The following is a 21,365-nucleotide window of genomic DNA, read 5'->3' as shown; positions in this document are numbered from 1 at the left end:
ATCCTGTAGAATTGATTTTATAGTCTACTTTACCTAATGTGGCTGACAGCAGTTAATCTACCTCATTTTCAAAAGATATGTTAATCTTTTCAATACATTTCTTGCAGGCACGGATGGATGCCTGCAGACTTCATCTAATGCTATTATCTGTCCTATGGTAGAATTCATTTTGGTAGTTCTGTTGTATATTTTTACATCCTAAATCTTGCGTCACCTCATGGTTCATTTGAGTTGAGTAACAGAAGGGGAGATCTTATAAAGTAGTGATAGAATGATGCTTATGTTCTTACAGTGGCATAGCTGAGCCCTTAGGTTGGAATGCTGGAAATCTCAAACTTCGTCTATCAGAATCTCTCTGGCCAAGGCTCCTGTTTTAGAATAGCAGCCTGGTGATTCCTGTTGCCATCCCCTTACCTGTTATCCCTCCCATAAACTGAGTGTGGATGAAAGATAGGGCTTTCTGGAAATTAAAAGTAGAAAAAGTTATAAAATGAAGTCATTTCTATAATGCAACTGCCTGGCCTGGTAGCGTAGAGGTATGTGACTAGCAATTTCAGCCCTGTCACCACCATCCCTTTTGGAAGATAGAGCAATCTCACTAGAAATAAACAAATCCAAACTTTATTTTAAAAATCAAAAAAAATAAAAGTTATAGCATATGAAATTCTATTTACTTTAAAAAAGGAAATGTACAAAAATGCATGCAACATTCCAGCAAACTATATGGTGCTGCTAGTCTACTACAAACAGGCAATTGTACAATTGCAACTCAGATACAATCTTGGATGAGAGGCTGTAGCTAGATGATATTTCAACTCACAAAATGTCGATAAAGAAAAAAATTAAATTTTCTTGGACACAGACAGAATCCTGAACAAAAAGGCCAATGTTATCCAGAATTCTCAATTTATATAGAGAAAGAAGCACAAGAGACACTAAGGGTTAACTAGCAATGCACAGAAAAGTAAAGATCTATTGCCTATTTCCTATAGATAAATAGACGAATGAAGCAAAAGTCCTCTGCTTGCTTTCCTAGACTTTTCCAGCATCTTATCAATTCCCCCCTTTAATCAGAGAGAATGACACTATTTTTTCCCCTTTTCTAGTCCTGGTGCCTGGCTTCTGTTACTGTTCTAAAAGAATCCAAACTTTTCTTTCTATCACTGAAATCCAAGAGCATGCATCTCTCCCTTACGATGATTTAGATTCTATGTCTCAGATGAGTGAATATATATTCCGTGTACGATATGAGGGTCTGACAGCCTGAAGTATTGTGAATGCAAGATATACCCACAGTCTCTTAGGGCTATAAGTTTTAAAATGAGAAAGCTAGCATGATAAAAGCATCTTTATTTCCAAACAATAACTCTAGATTCAAATGGACCACAGGGGCATTTTAAGAAAGCCAAAATAAATAGTTTGTTTGCTATCCAAAAAAGACAGAAAGCTTAATATCGTGATAGTAGGGAGTGTCCTGAACTGTTTGTCTTCTGCTAAATTAGTGTTATGTGACTGGAACTACTAAATATGGCATCCATTTATGGAAGTGCCCATGACATGCTTTCAATATACAAAATGTATTCACCTATCAAAAATGGCTGCCTAAAATTTTACAATGGAACTCTTTTACAATGTGTTTCATTTTCATAGAAATTGCCCATGAAACAGCAATGGGAGAGAAATATATAATCTAATAAAGCAATTGTTTGGTTTAATAGTTAAAAGTGAACATGTAGCTCTCTCTACTCTTATGTTAAACCTTTGTGTTACACTGCTTAGAAATATGTTAATCTTTTATTTGCTTCCAGTCAAAGCAAAGTTTTGAGTGAATCCCAGTCTGGCTTCTATCTAAAATTTAGCAGGCAGTTCTTCCCCTCAGAGGAGGTAATGCAAATTTCTCTTTAAAACATACACTCTATCACACTCACACACACACACAGAGGGAAAGAAACAAAACATTTAAAAGTTGGCTACACAAAAACCTCTTTATTTCTTTATTCAGGCTTTCCTTGTGCTCTAGAGGAAGAGGGGCTACTTTCCTGCAAATCCAATTCTGAAATGAGTTCTCATCTGGCAGTTAGTGAAAACTTTCCTTTTGGGGAAAATCTTCAGTACATAATCTTGTTGCAGTTTTCATTCAATTTCTGTTTAAATGTTTATTGTTAACATTTTCATTACTGCTATCCTGTTTCCGTGTGGCTATTCTGTTTTGATGTTTGATATTTCAGTATTCAATATTGCTGTTCTGAGCTACCTGAAATTCTGAAAACATTATGTTTAAATAAATATAAATAAACGTTGATTCAATAAACATTGGAAGTCAGGCAGACATCCTTTGAACGTAACCTACTTTCTCATCCTCTTGTTTCTGAGGCAAACAGCTGGTAAACACCTACTATGAGACTTACTCCATCCCATTCAGAAACTCCATTGCAAAGTGGACCAGAGATGCAGAAGCTTCACAGAAGAGTAGTTTTGAGTCACCTGATGCACCTATGTTGCCATTGGAATGAGGTTTACTCTAAACAAGGCCATTTGCAATAGCACCCCTTCCTTTGGCAGCTATAATGCATAGGCTTTTGCTCAAACAAGAGAAAAGAATGAAACCAGCTGAGGATTCTGTAAAAGAAAGGTGATGGAATGATTTTCTACTTGACTTCAGAAAGCCACACATCTGGCTTCCAAAGCTTCCATCTCTTCATCACTCTTTCAAGTTGGCTGGGCTGCAGTCCAGTATGTCTCTGTGTGTCGCTTAACAAACTCAAGCTGCGGTTTCCAAGCAGATAAAATGTATGCTAATTAACAGGTTGAGGGAAAATGTGATCTTGTTGCCGAGGAATGTTCAGAAAAGCTGGAAACACTTAGCTGCAAAAATGACATGTGGCGAAATAATCAATAATTTGCTTAAGAAACCCACATCTGTTTTTCCCTGCTACAAACAGGGGTTAATAGTCTGTCAGGCAGTGGTAACAAGTTGCCCTCAGAGAAACAAAAAAGCCTAAATGGCAGGAAGTTGGCTTGTTCTCATAGTGCAAGCATTTACATTGGCTGCCAACCACAAAAAGTCATGAAAGGAGATTGGTTTACACACTTCATTTTCAAACATAGTTTGGAGGATTTTGCATTTTGTATATTTGTAAGTGGAAAAAATATTTAGAAGTCAGAAGTGTGGGTGGGTTGGAAGCACCAGGTTACTCTGCCCTCCTAGATCATTGTGACCTGCTGGTCATATCTATAAGATCAGCAATTCCAGGAAAAGTATCTTCATTAGGAATTAAACAACACTGCTGAATAGGAATATGGATTAACTAAATATGAACAGAAGAGAAGAATTTATGGGGTACATGATATTTTAAATGGAATTTGGAGTGGTTTTTACATATGAAATTAAGAGCCTGTCATAAAGCCTCATTCTAAAAATATTTTATTGAAAATCAGAGCATGATTTAATTGTAAATAAGAAATGAATATATGTGCAGGGATGATTTCCATTTCCCTTTCCGTTGCCATCATTAGACCCCATTGAAAAGGCTGGGTGAAGTTATGGTAATAATCAACTGCAAAATCTGGTCCAGACCCGTGTCAAAATACATTTTTTAAATAATGTTTTAATATTATTGAACATCCCTCTTCAAAAATATTTTTGGATGATAACCTCAGTAATGTTCACTGTTATGAACCATTGTCCTCAGGCTTAAATTGTTTTTGATGACATCAGTAGTAGTAGCCAGCTTTGACACATAATGGTGTCATTACATGCTGTGTACTTGAATCTTCATTGGCTGGGATTAATTTTACATAATGTAGGGATCACAAGAAAACAATGGCTACCACAAAGGATAAGATAAATAGATATTTAGGGGAAACAATCTCTCCCCCCCCAACAAAATTCCTACTTTGGGGGAAATGTAAATAGAAGAATATTTGGCATTAATATGACAGCTTTGAAAAGTAAAATAAAAGTTGAATTTAGGATGGAGTTATTTGTCCATGGCATTTTCATTTCAGATGAAGTGCTCTGTGTGTGGCAAGGGAATCCTATATTTATAGTAATTAAAGAAACATACAAAGACAGTTTGGATACACTAAAGGCTGTGACTAATACTTTGTTAGTTCCTAATTCTTATTTAAAATAAACTGAAGATATTATACCAAAGACTCTGGAAATGGAACAACACCTACTCCTTGGTACTTGCTGAAAAAGTCTGCGTGAAGTTTGTCAGATAACCAAATGCTCATACCCAACATGACCTTTTGTTCATGCTTGATATCAGCTGTTTTATGTTCTTCCACAAACTTCCAATATCCTTGTTTCTGTGACACTGCAGCAGCCACCACATGACATTAATACTCCTCTCCCAGTCATTGTTTATATGAATATTTGTAAAGCCAAAGATGGCAAATTTCTTTACTTGGAAACTTAAAAATATTTATCTTTATTTCCAGAGTCTAAGGTCTAAATGGCAGCCTTTTAGAACCTCACACATTGATGAGTGAAATTATGGAGTTGCATAAGGTATCTCTCTTGGACTGGCACATGACTGTAATATACCCTACTGCTTCAGTCAAATCTTAAAATAATGTTTGGTTAGTCAACATGGCATGCTTTGCTCCAGTTCAGTGTCAAGTTCCACTCACACAGCTCTGAATTTGGATGTAAAGTCCCAGCTCCCAGAAATCATGTCCACAGCTTCCTTTGTCACATATCGTGTCTAATAGAATAGGGAACATAGAGGATAATGCAAAGCTTGCTCCCAGATTGACATAACTCATAAATGCATCAAATGTATGCATTCTAATGAACACAGAGTTATTCACAATAGTGTTTCTTATGTGAAAAATTAAAATGAAATCCTAAGCATACTTAACAAGATTGACTTCCAAAGGACTTACAAGTTAGCAATCATTGAAGTGGACTAGTTATCGTTTCAAAATACATTTTAAAAAGAAATAATTCAGAGGATTATATTTAATTTTTTTTTCCAAACACAGAAGATTTCAGCAAATCCTATGAAGTTAGCTCTGAGTCCAGTAAACACAAAGAGTTTAGGATAACATGGTCTTCGTCTTTCCTGCCCTTCTACCCCTTCAGGCCCAGATTTTATCATGCTAGGGTAAGGGAAGGTGTTTTTGTTTTGCTTTTTTGTTTTGTTTTAATTTTTCTTTGCACAGAAGTTTGAAAAACTAAAAGATAAAAATTAAATGGCCCCTTTGAGTGCATGCTAACATGTAAAGTTCATTTTTGATCATACAAATCAGATCTGATTTTGCCAATGGGGAAGACTGTAAAACCATACACAGTTCTATGATATGGCTGCATTGTACATATCTCATCTTCTTTTCCAGTTAGTGGAGTTTTCCACTCTGTAGAAAACAAAACTGGCTATGGTCCCAAGGCGGACATTTTACATCTGCTTGTTGAAAGTTACTCCTCCCTCCACTTAGGTGATAAATTATATGTATTTTGGGGTCTGCTTTCTCAAAGCATTCTTTCTCTCATTCCGGAGAGGAGGCCTCTCCTCAGATATTCAGAGTCTTAACAGAGACAGGTCTGCTGTTCCTTGATAGAGATCCTGGGTTTTGCATAATTTCCCCAGCCATCTGCTTGCTCCCATTTTTATTACAGTCTTAAGTTCAGTAAAGGAACAACATATCACTCACCTCAAAATAAGCTCTCCCCCAGGAATCTGAATCCATGAAAAATGCTGATGCATTTTTATTACAGCTTTTGCTCTTCTCCTCTTCTAATCTTTCTTTCTATCTCCAGTTATTAGAAGCCTATGATCAAGGCAGCTGTTGAAGAAGCAACTGTCTTTCTTAGATGAAATTGTATATTAGTAGATTCCAGTTTCTATCATCAGGAAGCTAATTAAGTGATTTTTTTTTCGTCTGTGCAGGTGCTTAAAAGGAGAACATGATTTTCTTCTGTTTGTCTTTCAAGAAATCTTACACCCACCCACACATCCACAATATTTTGTAGGCTGATCATATTGCAATAGGATTTGATATATTCTTTCTGGGAGACTATAAGACAAATGTTAATAAGTGAGGGTATAAGTAAATTAATTAATTCAATATTATATTCAAAAAAGCCTGAGACAATTTAGGTGTCTAAGAAGCAGCCCTTCCTTGCTTGTCCACAAGATATGGGAAAGTAAAATATTCATTCAGTGTAATGCATAATAGTGCATCAACAAGTGACCAGCCAGACATAAAACCAGAAACCATCCAAAACTTACCATCTCCTCCAAAGGTCTAGATCAGTGTTTCTCAAAACCTTGGCAACTTTACCAGCTCCCAGAATTCCCCAGCCAGCCCACTGGCTGGGGAATTCTGGGAGTTGAAGTCAATGCATCTTAAGCTTGCCAACGTTGAGAAACACTGGTCTGGATGCACAGTAGAAGTCAGTATACATTGGCCTTTGTCATGTTCAGTATACAGTCAAAGGGCAATGGTTAGGGTTGGGGTTGGGGACCAGGCACAGCAGCAGGGGAATTGTCCAATGAGAAGATATGGCAACCTACTGTCCAGATTGAATACCTTGCAAGCTGTTGCCAAAATGTGTCAGTACAGACTGGATTTTCTTACTCTGGCTTAGAGTTAAGCCAGTATGAGCACAGGGAAGGAGCATTTTAAAAGTAAGGGAAGATATCTGAACTTTTTAAAAGTAAGGACTGCCATATCTGGGCTTCAAAGATATGGACAGCCACTAGATAGCAACAAACAGCTAGCATTTTCTGTATTGCTTTGCATTATCTGATCATCTGGAGTTTTGTAGCTTAGATCTGGTAGCCCATTGCAAATGGAATTCAGAAGTTCTGATCTTGGCAACGATTTGGGTCAGTAAGGATTACACCTACTTGTCATTTTAGCCAAAAGGAATTATAACATCAGATCACCAGGAAAAAGCTTAGCAATTCTATATTTCAGGTGTTCAGTATGTGAACAGCTCAGTTTTTACTGACTTGAAGTAACTACTAACTACTCTTTCTTCACTCAGCTAAGAGAAAGAATGACTCCTTATCCAAACAGTGTCCATACACTTCATTCTTGAAATGCCTGTTTTCTGCTTAGATAGACCAAGTATGTAGTATTTACTGAGTGTGGCTGGTTAATAACCATAACCAAGCACCCATTTCTTCCTTCATACATACATACATACATACATACATACATACATACATACATACATATATATATATATATAAAGATATTTATATATATATAAAGATATTTATAGGCAGGACATTCATGGCTTCCTTCCTTTTTTTTTTTTTTTTGAGAGGGGGTATTTTAATTCATTTAATTTGCAATGGTCTGTGCATCCATGAATAACACAGACAAACATTTTCTGTCTTAAAACTTGTACATTTTCAGAACTCCATGGGTATGCATGCATATACACAACTTAAACAAACAACAATGAGATGGCCTATAAGACCCACGTTGGTTTGTGGGTGACTGAGGAGATAAAGCATACATGATCTTCCAAATATCTACTTTTCCCATTATGCATTAGTTTGTGTCATATAATGTATTATGAACACAGTAGCTCTTGCACTGTATTCACTGAAGTGTGATTAAAAATAGCAATAAGCAATGAGAAAAAATACTTCAGCAGTGTATTTTTTCACAGTCCGCATCTGGTCCAAAGGAATTTTTATCAATGCCTATTTTCCAGGACTGAGCTCCAGTACTACAGAAAAATGCTGGAGCTGAGTTCTGATACTGGTAAGATTAGTGTACCAATCTCATTAATAGTATTATTAAAAGAGGGAGGAAAATCTTAGAAAATACTACTATTCCCAGAAAATGATTTCAAAAGCCAGTGTTATGCTGCCAGATATAAAATGCCCATGCACTGAAAGCTAAATTTTCCCTGGAGATTTTGAATAGAAATTCAAAATTGTGGACAAAGCGTCTAGTAGCATGCTAACTGTTCATAGGGATATTTCAAAACATGTTATAGCCTCGAACAAAATCTTGCTTTATCTACTCCATTCCAGCCTTTGCATTTTGTTTAAACTGTCCACAATAATGACAAAAAATATTTGGAATTACAAGGTTGTTAGCGACTGGGACATCAAAGGAAATCTTTACTATAGGAATAGAAATGTAAACGTGTAAAAAGCCAGCCTTGGATTCTGCCACTAGAAGATTTGGATATTCCTTTCAAAGTGGATTCGACAGTGATACACTAGAACCAAAGTCCATCTAGCATTCATTTTCCAGCCTTGTAACCTAGTGGTAATTTAAAAAAAACAACCACCTTTATGAGGGGAAATTTGTGTGAGATAAGCCTGCGTCAGGCACATTTGTGTCAATGAATGAAAGCAAGGTAATTTACATTATTAAAAAATGTTTATTAAAACAATTTACCTTACCTGCTATATAAATTAGGGGAAAATTTTACACATACTTCACACTTTTAAAGATGGGTACAAATGTATATGGATTTTTAACATCTCTAAAAATACTTGCCAAACTGGAATAACATGAACAACAGAGCTGACTGAATTTGACTGAATCCACACACTCCTAGTCAGAAAGAAGGTATATCAAAACCATGATATCCTTTCTTAAAACAGCAGCATTCTTTTTGGAATGTAATCTTCTAGCTGCCTGAAGGCATTTCACAGAAATTTGCTTGCTTTGTCCGAAACCTGAAAAAATGAATGAATCTTAATTCTATAATAGGAATTTGTGGTTGCTGTCAGATGTAAAGACAGGGATTATTGGAACCAAAAGATGTCAGTCAGTAAACCAAACTTCCTAGTCAGTTCTATTCCGACATTAAATCTCTGTTTACTCAGTGTATTAGTTGTAATATATTTGTCAAACCAGCACCTTCTGCCTAGAGGTTGTGCTAAATCTCTGTTAAATCTGATTTACACTTATTTGGCTCAGAACGTATATCCACAATAGCTGGAAGAGCTGTTTAGCTTCCCAGGAAGTTATTAACTGTGTATCTTTGCTGGCATCTTCAAAAGTAGTGTCAGCAGCAGTTGGTCCCTATTGTCTACAGCGGGATAAAATACTGGAATACATCTGTATGAATATTTACGGAAGTAATTGTCATTGCTGAAGAACTTATCTGCAGAGGTATTTCAGCTGTTGAGTATGGAACTTTAAAAAACCAGGTCATTGTTCTCATCCTACGCTTTGCATTAAATAGTTCTTAAGAAAATACAGTAAGATATATGAGCATCATTACTTTAATAAAGTATCCTATGGATGTATATAAATATACCCGGACCTCTTCTTCCTGCTATCCCATTCAGGCATTGAAAGTAAGAGTGGGCAACGTTTTGCAGTCAGGGTTGAACTTCAGAATTCTATTTTAGTTTAATTGGCCTCCAACAGCCACAGCATTATAGTGTGTTTCTCTGTGTGTGAAAGTTTTGTGTTGGGGGTTGAAAGAGATGTATGAAAGCTTGCAAAGACTGAACACATATATTTTGCACTACTTTAGCATAGAAAGATATTAACAAAATCAGTGGGTTTGCTTTGGAGCATCAATGGCACATACAGATCATATGACTGCCATCGGCCCTTTTACAACAGCAAGTGCTTGACCTTTGGGCATTACGCTGTCCTGGTATTTGGACAGCTACCTTGCCACTGGCCTCATCCCAGCTGTCCACCAGCCATTCATTGCACTTTATTGCCACCAGTGTTCCTGTTCAATGTTTAGTTTGTAAGATAGTGGAGAAGAATGGTTCTTTTTAATTTATTGTACAGGTGCCTATCTCTGCTGTGGGATTAATTCTGTGTAAGCCCACTTGGAGTTTATTAAGGGAGGGAGGGGAGAGGCTGGTTTAGAGTTTCCAAAGCTACTGTATTCTCCTAGAATCACAGTATTCTCCTAAACAGGCAAGGATGGGTGGAATGCCTTGTAACACTGGCTGAATTGTTATCTTTCCCTGCCTTCCAGAAAGGAGAAAGAGCTCTACATGGATGAATCAAAAAGGTAGAAGTAAATACTTGCTGACTGCTTTATTTTTAGAGTTCTGGTATTCATCAGAGGAGGAGCAGTTAACTCCCACTTGCATGTCTTCCCTGGTCTCTTCTTGATAAATGCCAGAAGATTAAGGGGGGGAAGGCAGCTTAAAGAGCAGGGCATAACTTCTTCCATCAGACAAGGAATTCCCTACTTGTTTCATTCCCCTGCGACTCTTTTTCCTTCCTGAGAGGGCAGGAAATGGTGAGGGGAGAACTGGTATTAAGGCACTACAGCTGCTCCTACTTTTTGAGATCTTGTAGAAAGGAGCCCTTTGGGGCAGCCAGAAGAAGAAAGTTTAAAAAAGGAAATAATAAATAAAATCTTTTAAATGTGATATTTATTTTTAAAAGGGGAAATCCCCCATCCAATACAAACCCACATATACTCATACAGGATATATATTTACCATTAAAAAAATAACAGACCTATTGATCCTTCAGTGTTATCATGGCACAAAACTGTTATCAAATCAAACTGTTAACTCATAAAATACTTCCTTATCTTTTATTGGGTTTATTCATTGTTCATGTTGTTGATCAGAACAATTAGCAAATTTCTTTAGCAACTGGACAAAAACAACTTGTGCTATTTTTTAAGAAGAAATATAGTAATTTGGAAGCAAACAAAACTTCAAGATTCAACTGGCCAGGAAACTAACTTAGTCTGCTTAGAAATCTAGATATATTCAAACATTTTGGTGGCTTTATTGAAATTATGATCTCTTTTTTCTAAAAGGTCCTTCATTCTTAAAAGCTACATCATAGGAAGATGCAACATGATCTCTTCCATGTTGGGAATACCTGACCTACTGAATATGGCTGGTACAGATAAGTGAGAATTTTGTTCAGTTAGAATATATATATTGAGGGGAAACAGCAATTTGGCCATTCTGGAAATGGTTTGTCTTTTCCAAAACTCAGTCTTCTGGAAGAAGAAGAAGTGGTTTGCAAAGTTCAGAGATGAACCATCCCCATTACAGTCAGACAGGACTCGATTAAGGAATTTGGGGGCCCAATGCAACACTAAATTTGGAGGCTCCTCTTAGTATACGCAGTACTAAATTAACATTGAGAGCCAGTTTGGTGTAATGGTTAAGGTACCTGGCTAGAAACCAGGAGATCATGACTTCTAGTCCTGCCTTAGGCACGAAGCCAGCTGGGTAACTTTAGGTCAGTCAGTCTCTCTTAGCCTTTGGAAGCAGGCAATGACAAACCACTTCTGAAAACCATGCCAGGAAAACATCAGGGACTAGTCCAAGCAGTCACCAGAAGTCAACATGTGACTCTAAGGCACCCGCCCCCCCTGCCAAAATATTAATATTAGAAATAGATTCCTGCAAAATGAGATATTAAAACTATGTATTCAGAAAGGAATACCCAAGGAAGCTAAACTAAAAATTGAAGAGGTATCTAAAAGGAACATTAGATACAGAATAGAAATACTAAGTGTAACAATATTACTTCCAAATGCAATTGCTTCAACTTCAGCTACACAAAGAAAACAGATCAACAAAAACTTCACTGCAAGAGTCTAAATAGTTCTAGGAGTGATACCTTGATATCCATTTTACTCTGACTTTTAGCCATTTACCTATCCATGAGAGGACATCATCAAGGACTTTTCCCCTCTGCTTAGACGGGGTGCTCTTCACCCATCCTTCAGTCAGCTAAAAACTATACAAGCATGAAATTTGCTGCTCATTGCTGATCCCTATTTTACCTCAGTTGCATTGGTTTTAAATAACTGTAGTCACCTGACTTCCTTCCATGGTAATGAGTGACAAGGCCTAACAAAGTTTGTCTATCTTGCAGCTGTTCTCAAGATACATATCTGAACCTTGGGAGCAATTTAAGGTAATGTGTGTGAAGCTGGTATAATTATTTCACACTGTTTACTGAAGGGATGGGAGGAGGAGGAGGAGGAGGAGGAGGTGGTGGTGATGGAGGAGGAAGAAGAGGAGGAGAAAAATACAAGAATCGGGTTCAGAAAATATTACTTACCAATGGTCTGTACTCCCATAAACATACTGAAGGTGAACGTTAATTCCATAGCAACAAGTTAAAGCACATGCTAATGAAAGCAGACAGAGTCTTCTTCTTTGGAGTAGAAATAAAAGGAAGTTAGCCAGAATATCTAATCATAGAAATTAATTATTTGAGAACATTTCTACGTTTCGCCTATTCCTTCTTTTCCACTCATCCCAATAGTCTCACATACTAGCTGCCAGAATTTACAGCATCAGATAATCACATCAGTCACACTAAAAGCCCCTAAACTGTAGCCACCTAAACACATAAACACTTTCATTCACAATAGTATTCTCAATATCTGATGTCTGGGGCAGCCAACAATGAAACAAGGAGCAAGTTGATAATGGAATTCTGTCTGCTTGTGCCCTTCCAGCTCAAAATGAATTCCAGATGTTGAAGGAAGGGCCTATACATGTGCCTTTCATCTGCAGCCTGACCTGTGATCACTGGACAATGCTATCCTTGCAGGAAGGAGAGACAGCTAGAAAAGGGAGTCATGAATGCTGATTTGCATTTTGCATAGATTTTCAGAGAGTAAGAGCAGGGCTCAGTCTTGAAATGAAACTCTTAGTGGAAGAGGCCTGTCACTCTGCAGAAGTTCTGCCAAGGCTCTGGGATTCTTGGGGCTACCTAAGAAGATTTTAAATGAAGGAGCTGTTCTGCTAATTTTTTGAGATCAAAAGGACGGGTGAAGTATTTGAAATAAGATTGCAAGCTTTTGCTCACTTATTTAGAAGTAAGTGAGGTTATCTCTTAACAGACATGTGTAGCATTGCAAAGTCAATATTTTAACAAAATATTGTTGAACTAGAATTCAAAGGGTTAGGTTTCTTTATTTTTATTGAAATAATGATATTTATTTTCTTGTTTGAGTTCAATAAGACTTTCTACCAGGCAGATTAGAGCGGCCACCATTTTGCAGCCTTCCTACCATGAAATATTGCTTGGAGGTTCTAGCAGCGGAGTACAGCTGTGGTATACCCTTGACTGAAGGATAGTACACCTTCTATCTGGGATGGTTGTCCTCTTCCACTGAGCATGCAGCTTCAGGTGGGATGCACATGGAGTAGCAAAGAAGGAAGAGGATGTCCAACTAGCCAGCCAGATTAGCTGAATCAACCCTGGTGATCAATTGGGTGCTGTCATCACTGCCAGATCATCCTTATATCAGTCCTACCATGAAATATTTCCCTCTTTTTTTTTTTAATTCTTTCAAACTTAAAGGAATATTGGAAAGACATTATATGAAGGAGGTTAGGACTCTGTTGGATTGTTCATCTGCAGGATACCTCTCCAAAACCCAAACTGAACTGGACCAAATTGGATATGGGGGAAGAACACAGCAAAAGACATATTACGTTTCTTGCAGAGAAAATTTAAAAAAAAAAAAAAATTCCCAAGGCATCCCTAAGGGAGAGACAGATAAGCAGCAACATTCCTCTAAGCTCCACTCCTCTTCTTTCTCAGTCACGTATAATGTTATATGGGAATGACCTTGGGAGACAGAGGGAAGAGCTGCAGCCAGGGCTATGGTTGGATAAGCAACAGCTTAGCTCGCAGAAGGAATGTGAGCATGGCAAACATCTCAGAAGGGACCCTCCCTGGTTTCTTGGGCTATAAAGGTGATGAGGGAGAAGTGTACTTTCAGACTTGCAAGATTCTGTTAATGTAACCTTACAATAAAGATAGAGCTAGTACTTCTGGGTAACCTTACAATAAAGATAGAGCTAATACAAACCATAAGCCCATGGTACAACTGGTAATAAAGTAATATTACCAGCTGGTAATATGGTGAAACTGATGAACATGTTCTGAATCTAAAGCAAGAAGTACTGGGTAGTCCTCGTCTGGACTACCTCTCAAGGCTGACATCATGCGACCTAAAGCACCATTATTTTGAAGGGGCTGAAAAGAACTTCAAAAGTCTTGCTCTGCATACAGTACTTTCCTTACTTTGTCTCATATTACATTAATATCATTCTGGGCCAGAACTGTGGCTTCTGAAATTATTTTATTTTTAATTTCATTCTGATTTCTAAATTGTATGACTTTAAACCTTAGTCAAGGGCTGAATTGGCTTGACTGAAAACCATAAGCCCATGGTACAATTGGTAATAAAGTAATATTACCAGCTGGTAATATGGTGAAACTGATGAACATGTTCTGAATCTAAAGCAAGAAGTTCTTAACCATTGATTGGAATAAATACCTTGAGATCACAATACATTTTCCTCAATCTTAAGATCACCTTTTCTTAACCATGATTTTGTTTCAACTGTTGCCAAGTCATAAGAACAGTTCAGGGTAATCTGACTATACTTATATTGTTAAAATCATGTGGTAAAAGAGAAGTGTGAACTGGAGATACATTTGGTTTGAATTTCCTGCAGTTTATGGATTTAATCAAAACTTCTTAATGAACACTTTTAATGACACACCTTAATTTCCAGTACTTTTAATGAAAATCTGAAATAAACTACCTGGATATATACAGCCCTTTCTCTTCAAACTTATTTGCTCCAGAAAATTCCAGCTTTGGTTTTATGTGCATGAGCATTGAAAATGTAAGCATGATACCTTGAAGGTTTTTAATATTCTTTTTAACTTGTACATGTGCATAAATTGTGCTATGTCAAACATTTCAGCTACATTGCTAAATAATTCTGTGACAGAGCTTGAAATGTTCCAATAAAGATGTTATTTTTATTAGATATGGAAAGTATGTTGGTTCAATATAGAAAAAATGAGGGAAGGAGGGTTATTTATTCAGAAGTAGAACTATCAGAACTTTATGTATGTCACTGTGTTCTTTTTCTTTACAGAAGATAAAGGCTTCATTTAGATATCATGATAATCTACTTCTCTGAATACTTGGTTCCAGTTTCAGTTGGCTCTTAAAGTTATTATTTTTTTCTTAATAGTTAACTGAAATCTGCTTTTCTGTAGTTTTAATCCACTGTTCCATGTCCTGTCCTCTGGGATAAAAGAGAATAAGGATAAAGCTTCTACTGTAAGGCATCCTTTTAGGTTTTTAAAAGTGCTAGCATATGCCTACATCCTACCTTTAGATTTATCTTTTCAAAGCTAAAGTTTCTCTGATCCTTTACTTTCTCTTCCAATTCTCTCAGTCACAACTGTCTTTTCCAAACTTGTTCCAATTTCTCTAAATTCTACTTCAAGTGTCAGAATTGGACTTAATAGTTGAGGTTGGGCCTGATCAAAATTATTACTTTCCATGATATGGCATATGTACTTCCATTGTTGTTACCTAAAATTGCATTTTCTTTTTTGCAGCCATATCACACTGTTGACCCAATTCAGTTCAACTACTCTTCAAAGATCTTTCCAGAGATACTGTTGCCAGCCTAATATTTCCCTTTTTTTCCCTTTACTTGCTTTTTTCTAACTACATAATTTTGCATGCAGGTTTATTACATTTATTTTGTTCTTTTCAATCCATTTCTTTAATTTATCAAGAATTTTTTTTAAAATATATTTTTCCTTCTTTCAGAATATTAGCTATCCCACCTAATTTTTTGACAGCTCTAATTACATTTCCACCATCTTTTCATTTAAATCATTAACAAAATGTTAAACAGTACAAGACCTAGGACTGAACCACATGGCATTTCATGTTATGCCTAACTCCAATTTGATGAACTTTTTTGAATATGATTTTTCAAGGCAATTATTTATCTCACTATTAAGCGGAATCAGGAGGAGTTAGCACCTGAATGAGAGAGCACCAGGAAATACCAGGACCAGCTAGTTTGGGAAGTAAAAAGATGGTCTGAAAGAAGACAATGGAAAATCACTTCCATATTGTTATCACAAAAAATGTATAGATGTATCAGAGTAGTCACCAGGAGTCAAACTCAAGCTTTTTATCTTTAAGTATTCTAATGATCATGTCATCAGCACACACTTAACTATACTGCTAATCAGAATGTCACTGAACCCTTTTTGAAATGTTTAGTATGGCTGCAATATTCATCAAGTATGGCTGCAATATTCTCACAACCAGAGTCTTGCTCCTTACTTCACTATTCATGAATATTTCAACAAAAATAAAAGGACAGCAATACACTTCAAAGAATTGTCCTATAGCTCAAAGTAAAACTTTCAAAACTCTGGTTTTAGTATGAATGTTATGAAATAGATTGGAGTCTCATAAGATGAGACAGATGTGCCTACATATCACAACTACCACAGTTTAAGAAGGTAAGAGAAGATCACATGCATGCTTTCTCCTTATCCCTTCTTCAGCACTTCTATCCTTGTTTAATTAAAATGCACTTAGCTGTTATATCAAGAACAGCTATTTCTTAAACTAGAGACTGAGTCTGGTACGTTAACTGACATTAATGTGGTTTAAAGATATAAGCCTTGAGGAAGGGAGGCGAAAAGGGTTAGGGTTGTTTGGAATCAGCAGTATCCACAGCAGGGATCAAAAAAGGTAAGATGATGGTTGCAGCCATGTCCCTTCTGTATGTGTGTTGATGTTACACATATGTCCAGAAGAACAGGGCTTCCGTGAGATTTAGTGATTTCTAATAAATACATTTAGGACTGCAGCCTGAATTGGTATTTTATAACCACTACTAAAAACAAAAAGCTTCTCAGCTTTAAATTTAACAGAGGGAAACTCATCTCTTCAGCCAAGGTGTTGTGGTTCAGATAAAATAAATCACTTGTCATCAGTCATGTGGATGCTCCAGATTATAAAAGGCTGAAAGTGAAGTCCACAAAGTCTACAGAGTATATTCGAAATAGCCAGGCTCAGTCACACTGGAAGTATAGAAGTCAAGCTAGTTAAGTATCTTTAATAGCAGCTGACCTCTCTCTGGCTTGTAGCTAAAAGGAGGATTTCAAGGTTTAGTTCACTTCATTCCACATCACAGGATTGAATATTACCCTTAAGTAAAAACAGGAAATATTTGGTTATTACAAAAGTCAATAATATGTTAGCAAACACAAATATGCAGTGAAATTCAAGAGTTTTATATTTTCTTTAAAATATGTTGATAAACCTCTATTTATAAGAAACATTTTCTTCCTTTCAGAGCAGAGAAATTTTAGTAATATTACAATATTTTAAGATAATTCATGATGAGTTACCAAACATTGAAATCACCATATGAATATTAAGAGGAATATCTAGAGACATTTCAGGGCAGAATCGCTGGAGTACAAGGAACAGGAGAGGAAGTTCTATTACATAAGTAGAAGTTCAATTAGATGGAATCCGTTTATTATATTTTTATTAACAATAAATAAAGTAAAATAACAGTAAAAATAAATAGGAGGCTCAAAAATACATCTAAAGCAATGCCTATATTAAACATTTTTGAAAAATCTTTTCATAGAAAGGAACAAGCGTCTTGAAAGTGCTTACGGATGCTTCATAGGATGGCATATTGGATGGCTTCTTCCAGGTAGCTAGGTTCCAATGAGAAGATTCTTCTAGCTGGAATAACTACTACCTGGACTTTGGTAAGAAACTGAACACAAATCCCCTTAACAATTTTTAAGCAGAAAGTGATAGATTGTGACAACCCATCACATATTCCTCTTTTAATAGTAATTTTATTAAGGATTATAATTACAATAGTAAAAACTAATACAAACTAAAAGAAAGATAGGATAAAAAAGAGTGGAACGTACAGAAAAGAAAAAAAGGAAAAAGAGAAAGAAAAGAAAGGAAAGTAAGAATATGGTAAAGAAAAAGAAAAGAAATACATAAAAAAGTGACTTCCCACCTTAACCACAACAAATATAAACAATTTTAGTAACTTATTACCTCCTTTTAAAATACAACAAATGATCTCTTCTTCCCATATCTTCTCTCCTATCTATAAACAAATCTATAAACATCATCAATTCAGTCCTGATCAGCAAAAGTCCATTAAGGGTTACCAGAAATAACAACATATCTATTTTAACCTTGATCAAATAACCAACTTTATATTCCTTCCTTTTACTTTTAACAATATTAATCTTTAGTCTATTCAAATAATGTTGTAGAACTTGATTTTTCATTTTTTTCTTTGTCCCTTCTCACGAAATTCCTCAAAACATTTACAAGCCTCTTTTGTAAATCTAATATAGGAAAATTATCCAGATCATTCTCTTGATTGATAGGCTACAAGAATGACATGGAAAAGATGTTACACTGGACATACAAAGGAAAACGGCTGATGTTTTAATAATTAAAAGGGATGTACAAACACACAATCCCATCACATATTCCAACTGTTATTTTACCATATACCCATTCAGACCAAGCTGACAAAATCACTCTCCTTTTTCACAGATCCTTAGTCTTCTAAAATGCCTAACTTTCATGTGCTCCATTTCTACTCTGGCTCAGAAAACCTGATGTTTTTAGTCTAGCAAATGGGGGGGGGGGGGTGTCTCCCAAGTGATACAGGTCACTTCTATCCATGCAAACAGTGATATTTTCTTATTATAAAGATCAGAGCTGTTAGCTGATGACAGTTTGTAAACTGCAAGCTGGCTTGAGGTTTATCTTTCCATTAACTCTTGTCAGTGGGACAGGAGAAGGGTTGGATATATTGAGAGCTGTATCTTTGCCACTGAGACTCTTCAAGTTACTATAGTTTGTTTGGATTTCACTTCTCCTAATTGCTGCCATTTCCACGGATGATTTGGTCTATGTTTGAAGTTGACGAGCAGTACAGAGTGTGTAGCACATACTGCTGCTCTCCATGTGTCAGGAAATAGGAGAAGGGGATAGTGTGTTTTTGCGTCTGTGTGTGTGTGTCTGTGTAAACACCTGCCACAAAACCTTCTTCTACTCAATGCTGTGTCCAAATTTCCTCTCCACCAGAAGCTTCTGGCTTGCTTAAATGCTTCTGCCCTCAGTGATATTCAGTCAGTATGCTGCTACTGTGCAAATCAGTTACCAAGGAAGAAATCTCCTGCTTTCCAGAAGGATGAGAATGAACTATAAGGAATGGAAAAAAGGAAAAAGAATTGTCTCACACATCAACTTAAGTTACACCTGCATAGGCCACAAAGATAATTTTATACAATAGTGGCTAGTTCACACATCCACTGTCTGCTTGATCCCTCATCAACTGATCCTTTAGCAAAGGTTTGTATAGAGCCAGTTCACGGAGCTCAGAGACTCAGTGCAAGGGGTCTAAATATATGAACTCCAGGACCCAGCATGTGTCATGCTGCCCTGCTCCCCACCCTTTATTCACTATACCCATTTATCATCTTAAACAGGGCTTTGATGTATGAACTGATTCTGCTGAACAGCACACTGTGTTTGAGATTATGTGGGTGCATATGATTCTATACTTTTTGATTTAGGCACATTTATACAAAAATGATGTTTATTCTGTGATGTGTCTATACTTACAACAATCAGAATCATGCAGGTAATGGCATTCCCCATGACACTCTATGGAAGCGAAAGTTGGAATCTGAAGAAGTAGGACAAAAAGGGTGCTGACACTTTTGAAATTGGTGTTGGAAAAAACTGCTGAGAATACCACAGACAGCCAATGGGTCATCAAGCATATCAAACCAGAGGTCTCACTAGAGGCACATATGACCAGGCTAAAATTATCCTAATTGGATACATTATGCAAAGACTCTCTGGAGAAGACTCTAATGATGGGAAAGGTAGAAGAAAAGAGGACAATCAGCAGCAAGATGATGGACTGAGTTACAATGGTAATGGGTGCTCCGTTGGAAGACCTGAAAGGCTGGGTTAGGGACAGATTGTCCTGGAGAAAATATAGCTTTGTGGTTGCTAAGAATTGACACCAACCTGATGGCACATAATCAATGAATGAATGAATGAATGAATGAATGAATCAATCAATCAATCAATCAATCAATCAATATAAAAGTGAAACTTTTGCCAAACCTTCTCATTTATTCTAATTTGTCATGCCACTTAGTCAAATCATCCTGTGTTCCTCATCATAACATGTTGCTGCATGTTTACAAAGTGCATAACATTTCTTACATCTCATTAACTAATTCCAAGAATTCTGTCAAAAACCTCATAATGTTTTTGTTGTCTATTTACCATATCTAATTTGAACTTGTAATCCATCCTCAAGTCATACTGGATTTACGTTTTTTCCAGCTGCTGTTGTCATCCTCATCTCTATGTCTGTATTTTGTACCATTTTTTTATAAGTGTTGCATGGATTTATCTGAAACTCAGGTTTATCTCGTAGAATATTTGTATCTGGAAAAGATTTTCAACATTATCTATGAGGTAATAAAAATAAAAACCTTCTTCAATATGATCTAAATTTCAGGTGACTTCCATGTTGTTTTCTCAGCAACAATGCAAAATTGGTTTGCTGTTGCTTTCTTCTGGAATGTTCTTTCAGTTTTCCAGTCTAGCTTAAACCTTCTGTATTTCCTAGTGGTCTCCCATTCAAGTAGCTTTAGCTTTTTGAGATTGGCCAGTTAGCTGGAGTTATTAGAGGTCCTGGAATGCATTAGTGGTCCATATACTGTAATGCACATTATATTTTATCTGTAGGATCACTTACCTGAATCATTTGATGCTAATCACTGCCATTACTTTCCTACCATACATCTGTTTTGCAACATGCTTGAGAAGGGGGATTGCATTATTTTATCCACTGTAGTTCTACTTCTGTGATTCTAACCAGTATAGGGCAGTAGTCACATCATGTCATTGTAACACATCCTTAAATACCATATTGTCATAATGAAAAGTTAGGTATTTACAGTCACCATAGCATCAAGGTGCCTGATTTAATGTATACTTAACCTCACATTGCACTAATAGTTTCACTTCTTGCTTACACCAAACTAATCAATTTCTGTTTGTATTGGATTCATTCCTCTCTTTTGAAGAAATTTCCATTAGTCAATATGAAGAGAAAATAATATGTAATTCCATTGTTTAGCAGAGATGCAGAGGTTCTGCTTTAATAAATTTATGAAATAAAAATTAAAGATAAATCTCTTTTCTCAGGTGTAAGATGCAGTGAGTAATGTCTGGAATTTAAAAAAAAAAACATTCAAAGTGTCTAGATGTGTCAAGACATCTAGTTTCAGTGATGAAATTAACCGTTAAACTCATGATGGATTTACACAAGAACAATTCTGTCCAATATTCCAAATTAAAATTTGGAATATTTTATTTTAATAAAATAAAATTCTTATTTTATTAAAATATTTCTGAGTTTGAGTTGGAGACAGGCAGGAAAGAATTATGTATTCATAATAGTATTTAGCCATCTGTTTTGAGTAATGCCTGGTTTGAATATTTTCTTATTGCAGTAACTGTAACTGGCCCAAAGTGGGGT

General features: G+C 36.3%; 2 long non-coding RNA genes across 2 annotated transcripts in view; one reads left to right on the top strand and one right to left on the bottom strand.

Annotated features, from left to right (window-relative positions):
• LOC148213811 (uncharacterized) overlaps positions 1-12,590 on the top strand; it is an 84,071-nt gene extending 71,481 nt beyond the window's left edge. The window contains exon 3 of the long non-coding RNA XR_015793877.1: positions 11,815-12,590. This is a non-coding gene — a long non-coding RNA (uncharacterized LOC148213811). The remainder of the gene's footprint in view (positions 1-11,814) is intronic.
• Positions 12,591-17,237: 4,647 nt separating this feature from the next.
• The window catches only part of LOC148213809 (uncharacterized), a 60,485-nt gene continuing 56,357 nt past the window's right edge, over positions 17,238-21,365 (bottom strand). Inside the window, exons 6-7 of the long non-coding RNA XR_015793701.1 lie at positions 19,424-19,487; positions 17,238-19,000 (exon numbers count right to left, since the gene is read on the bottom strand). This is a non-coding gene — a long non-coding RNA (uncharacterized LOC148213809). The remainder of the gene's footprint in view (positions 19,001-19,423; positions 19,488-21,365) is intronic.

Source organism: Python bivittatus, unplaced genomic scaffold, assembly GCF_059951505.1.
Source record: "Python bivittatus isolate LINGU-HERP-01145 unplaced genomic scaffold, Pbiv_v1 ctg000850_np1212, whole genome shotgun sequence".
Taxonomy (NCBI): Eukaryota; Metazoa; Chordata; class Lepidosauria; order Squamata; family Pythonidae; genus Python; species Python bivittatus.
This window is presented reverse-complemented; position numbering and strand designations above follow the sequence as displayed.